This window comes from Mus musculus, chromosome 8, assembly GCF_000001635.26.
Source record: "Mus musculus strain C57BL/6J chromosome 8, GRCm38.p6 C57BL/6J".
NCBI lineage: Eukaryota > Metazoa > Chordata > Mammalia > Rodentia > Muridae > Mus > Mus musculus.
In genome coordinates this window covers 93,011,437-93,017,635 of record NC_000074.6, presented here as the reverse complement: position 1 = coordinate 93,017,635, position 6,199 = coordinate 93,011,437, and positions in this window count along the sequence as shown.

The following is a 6,199-nucleotide window of genomic DNA, read 5'->3' as shown; positions in this document are numbered from 1 at the left end:
CTCCTCCATGGCCACCTTCCACTTCAGTTCCTGCTTCCAGGTTCTTGCCCTGTCTGAGCCTCTGTCCTGACTTCCTTTGATGAGGAATTGTGCTGCATAAGCAAAATTAACTCTTTCCTCCACAACTTGCTTTTGGTCATGGTGTTTCATCACAGCAACAAAAACCCTAACTAAGACACCATGTATGTATATATTAATATTTCTAATTATAGCTTAAAACCTACTATGCTCTTTTAATGTTGTTCTTATATGCCTGTGTTTAGGGACTATCATTAGATATTAGGTAACCCATTGGGGGCCTTCTCCCTGTAGAAAACTAATTCTCTCTCTCTCTCTTTCTCTCTCTCTCTCTCTCTGTCTGTCTGTCTCTTTCTCTCTGTCTCTCCAACAATTGCTCACCTGTAGCTCTTCTTCTAGGGGATGGGAACTATAAGATCCACCTTGGCATGTCAACTGCTGTTGTCACTGTGCAGGTCTTGTTTAAATGAGCATATTATTGAGATTTCATGAATTTAGCTTCCCTGTCGTGTCTAGAATACACTACCTAGCAGAAACTGCCCTGGTCCTCTGACTCCTACAATTTCTGGCCTTTCTTCTGTGATGTCACCTGACTTCACAACAGTTAGTTGTGTCTGGCACCCCACAATCATTTATTGTCTGCATCTTGACTATTTATGGGTCTGTGTAGAAAAGAAGTTTCTTTGAGAAACTTCTACTTGTCTGTAGATATAAGGATACATATTTAAAGTACAGTTAGAAAATATATTAGTGAGAAAATAGCAATAGTGGGTTCTTCTCCAGGGTCCATGCCCTCTTTAGCCACTGGTAGTTGGCTACATTTGCAGAACCAGACACGATTTCTCTCCTATTGAGTGGGCCATAAATCCAATTAGAATGTTGTTGGTTGCTTCCCAAGATGTAAGTGTTACTATTGCGTTTTGGGGGGAGATCTCACTGGACCAGTTATTGTTGTGGTTCACAGACTTTCAGCTGTGCAGGAGTATTGATCAGTTTTCTCCCTTGGCAGCCTGCACAGCTCCTTCAGTACTCTGAGAGTTAGGGTGATACTAGGCAGGGTCAGATCTAACTCAGTACTCCAAAGTCTTATGTCCAGCATGTGTGGTGTCCTCAGCGATAGGGTCTTACTTTCAACTTCTGGGACAAACAACAACAAGAGAAAAAACTTTTAAAGAAAAGTAAATGCAATGTTTTCCTTTAATTTAGTTCATTGATTATCCAAAGGGGGGGAAAAAACAATACCAGTGAACTGTGGGCTTAAGGAGTACATCATATCAAAACATATGACAAAAGGACCTAGGAAGTTGAATCAGAAGTTAAGAGCACTGGCTGCTCTTGCAGAGGGACAGGTTTAATTCTTTGCACCCACATGGAAGGAAGTTCACAACTGTTTAGAATGCTGGTTCCAGGAGATCCAACTTCTTCTACCACCATGAGCACCAGCCATGCATGTGGTACACATACATGCATGCAGAGATGTTAAGGTTTGGTCTTGCTCTGTATTATAATGCTAAGTGTGGACCCCCAAGACCTGGAGTCAGCACATAGACCCAAATGACCTTGCCTCCAAGTTATTTCTCATTAGTAAATAAAGTTACTTACTGCCAATAACTGGGCAGAAAAGACATAGATGGGGTTTAGAATTCCTGGGCTTGGGGTTGAAGGAGAACCAGGAGGAAAAAGAAGGAGAAGGAGGAAGGAGAAACCACCATGAGTTATGTGAGTCATGAAAATGTGGCCCTGGGGGCCAGCCAATTGGAGTTAAGAGCAGCTCAAATGAAACATAGTAAGAAAGAACTCAGGGTTGTGGATAGGAAATAGACTGTAGTAGAATAGAGGGTAGATGTCTGCCCAGCACTTGTGCTGTTTAAGGTTTATTGTAAGCATAAAGGTTGTGTGCCTTTTATCTGGAAACTGAATGATCAAGGCAGGGTAGAAATCTCCTATTGGGATTAAAAATGTCTACAACACAGGGAAAACACAATAGCAATGGGAGTTAGGGGAATAAATTATTATTATGAGGTTCTTATGCTTGGTGCAGTTGGCACTAGATTTGAATGCCATGGGTGTCCATGTGCTGAGTGCAATGCCAAGCTATGCCTAGTCTAGAACTCAAAGATGAGAAAGGTTTGTCATCTTCAGTAGGCAAGGAGAGCTTGGGAGTCATTTCCAAAGCAGTGTCCTCCCAGAACAAAGGAAAAGTGAGCACTTTATTCAGGGACTCCACACATAGTTACATAGGAATCACTTTAGAGCATGCTCAATTAAGAAGTACATTGCTTAACGTATTCAGTTGAAAAGCACATCACTGAGCATGCTCAACTAAGAAGCACACTATTATGTACGCTCAATTAGAAGCACATTACTGAGCATGCTCAATTAGAAGCACATTACTGAGCATGCTCAATTAAGAAGCACATTGCTGAGCATGCTCAGTTTAAAGGAGCTTCAAGAAGGAAAAATGGTGGGTGCATTTTGAAGCATGTTTCCTTCAAGGTCATGGACGGATATTTGAAAGATTATCATGGTGGACAGAAAGACATTGGCGTCTCCTCTGTCCCAGTCATGCAGGTAGCAGTCAGGAGTGCCCTTGGTGTACACAATATTCATCCAAAACGATTACCTGGAAAAAAAGTCTTCTTCCCTTAGGTGCTAATAATATTGTATTATCTGAAAGTAAAACCCACCAGAGTGCTGTATACCCATAATTAGCACTAAAGCCTCCTTAAAGAGGTATAAAGAAAAGTTCAATAGTGGAGATGAAATGAATCAAAACCTCTCAATCCAAAAGCAAATAGCCAAACAGGAAAAACAGAACAGCAACAAGGAGAAAAAGATTCAGAGAGATCTTAATCCACTCATAGCAGTGATTGCATGAAATTAGAATGCCTGATCACAGTCATCAAGAGATTTGTGAGACTAGATTTAAAAAGCAAGACGCAACTCCACCTTACAGAATACACAGTGTGCCTCTACTTTGTGACCTTTGACTGCCGCTGGCTTTTAGCCTGGCCGGTCATCTTCCTCTCTGGCTCCTTATCTGGAGAAGCTGATTAGAAAGCCTGGGCACTTCCTGTCCTGGTGCCAGGGTAAGATCTAAGCCTCACAAGCTCACACCAGTCCCAGTCCCAACCACAAAGTCTTAACTAAGACTTTCCTTTCAGACCTTGTTAGAGGTGATGATTGACAGGCCTTCCTTGCGCCTCAACTGAGCATGTAAAAAACAAAACAAAACCTCTCTACAGTGTGTGTGTGTGTGTGTGTGTGTGTGTGTGTGTGTGTGTGTGTGTGTATACACATTTATTTTTATACTTATATTTACAGTAGGAAGAAAGATTAAAAGGCAGATTGAGCAGTTATATTAATATTCCTTGAATCAGTTTTACAAAGGAAGGGGGACAGGTATCAGCACGTCAACTCACCAAGAAGCTACTACAATTACAATCCCAATGTATCTACAACAGCTAATAGCATCTCAGAGGCCCAGCTTAATGTTTGGGGGTTTGTTTTCCCCCAGGAGTAAGTCCTGAGTGCAGTCATTTCGGGGTGAATGGGGCAATAGTTGCAAAAGAACTGGGGAAGGAGTGGGAAAGAAACAGTGCTGGAAATCAGCTCATGCAGGGGTGGGTAGGGGCTTCTTACTGGAAACCGAGTCAGTCCCACTGGGGACCAATAGGAAGTAGCACAAAAAGAGACCCAGTGTTATTCCTTCAGCGGAGTTCAGAGGAGGGACATTTATACTCCAACCTCTAGTCCTGCTCACAGGTAGCCCTGTGCACTAACCCATGAGACATTACAGATGTTCATCCCAGGTGCCTACAGAGAGAAGCATCCTGGTGAGCAGGAACCATGAACATGAAGTTGAGCAGAAAATCAAAAATGTCCCCTCTCCATCACCGGATTCTTTTTTAAAATATTTTTATTAGGTATTTTCCTCATTTACATTTCCAATGCTATCCCAAAAGTCCCCCATACCCTCCCCCCCCACACTCCCCTACCCATCCACTGCCACTTTTTGGCTCTGGCATTCCCCTGTACTGGGGCACATAAAGTTTGCAAGTCCAATGGGCCTCTCTTTCCAGTGATGGCCGACGAGGTCATCTTTTGATACATATGCAGCTAGAATCAAGAGCTGCGGGGTACTGGTTAGTTCATAATGTTGTTCCACCTATAGGGTTGCAGATCCCTTTAGCTCCTTGGATACTTTCTCTAGCTCCTCCATTGGGGACCCTGTGATCCATCCAATAGCTGACTGTGAGCATCCACTTATGTGTTTGCTAGGCCCCGGCATAGTCTCACAAGAGACAGCTATATCTGGGTCCTTTCAGCAAAATCTTGCTAGTGTGTGCAATGGTGTCAGCGTTTGGAAGCTGATTATGGGCTGGATCCCCCCGGATATGGCAGTCTCTAGATGGTCCATCCTTTCATCTCAGCTCCAAACTTTGTCTCTGTAACTCCTTCAATGGGTGTTTTGTTCCCAATTCTAAGAATGAGCAAAGTGTCCACACTTTGGTCTTCGTTCTTCCTGAGTTTCATGTGTTTAGCAAATTGTATCTTATATCTTGGGTATCCTAAGTTTGTGGGCTAATATCCACTTATCAGTGAGTACATATCATGTGAGTTCTTTTGTGATTGGGTTACCTCTCTCAGGATGATGCCTTCCAGGTCCATCCATTTGAATAGGAATTTCATAACTTCATTCTTTTTAATAGCTGAGTAGTACTCCATTGTGTAAATGTACCACATTTTCTGTATCCATTCCTCTGTTGAGGGGCATCTGGGTTCTTTCCAGCTTCTGGCTATTATAAATAAGGCTGCTATGAACATAGTGGAGCATGTGTCCTTCTTATCGGTTGGGACATCTTCTGGATATATGCCCAGGAGAGGTATTGCAGGATCCTCTGGTAGTACTATGTCCAATTTTCTGAGGAACCGCCAGACTGATTTCCAGAGTGGTTGTACAAGCTTGCAATCCCACCAACAATGGAGGAGTGTTCCTCTTTCTTCACATCCTCGCCAGCATCTGCTGTCACCTGAATTTTTGATCTTAGCCATTCTGACTGGTGTGAGGTGGGGACAGTTAGGGTTGTTAGGCTGATCATCCCTCAGGAGGAAGGAGTGCAGCTACTGCATAGCAGAAATGCAGGCATGGATGGGCCAGTGTTTGTAATGCCTGGTGGTGATCATGGCCGCTCCCCCTTGTGGTCATGGGCTGGTTCTCGTTCCTCTTTGTGACAGCATAATGAACAAGAATAAAGGTAAGCCAGTTACATCCAGGGGGTTTTCGGTTAGACCGTATCTTGGTCTAGATGTCAAGGTCATAGCTCCCCATCACCTCCTAGCAAGTTCTTAGCTTGGACTAAAGGGGTCGATTGGAGATGCCTAGCCAGACGGACCCTCTAACGGTCTTCTGTTACTGCTTTGAATCCTCTAGTAATAATGGGAAGTAAATGTCATGAATTTTTTAATGTGCTAAAAATCAAGTTCACATCAATTCAAATTCACATTAATTCAACTTCACATTAATTCAAATTCACATTAATAAAGTCACATTAGCTCTCAGAGTAAAGCTGAGAAAGGAGTAGTTACCCACTTCCCGTGAAAGGCAACACAAGGCCCAAGGAAAGTTTCCTAGTGAGTGACAGGACCAGGTACATGCAATTAATGATGTTGAAACATTATTATTATTATTATTATTATTATTATTATTATTATTATTATTATTATTTTCTTTGAAAGTATGCATTTTAAGACAGTAATCACATGGTATTAAAACAACGGTGGAGGCTTTGTAAAAGCACAACTCTGTGACAATAGAGGTCTCGAAACCACAGAGTCATCCTTGGGAATAGATCTTGGATATGAATCTAGAGGTTTCCATGAGAGCAAAGCATTCTTACCTTGTAAATATGCACACCCGCGCCCTGTTCTGACCATTGCCAATGTAAGCAGTCAACTGATAGCGCTTTGCCGCCCTCTGGTGGCCAGTTATCAGATAGCGGCACTAGCATCCTGGGAAGGACCCTGGGCTACATGAGACCAGTGTTCCTTTCCCGTTCATGTCATTATGACAGTGCTGACATAAACACAGAGATCTTCAGGATGCTTTCTTACCTTAATCGGCTTCTGCAGTCCTAATCCTGCCCGGGCCATATGGATGAGAACTTCTCAAATCTCAGTG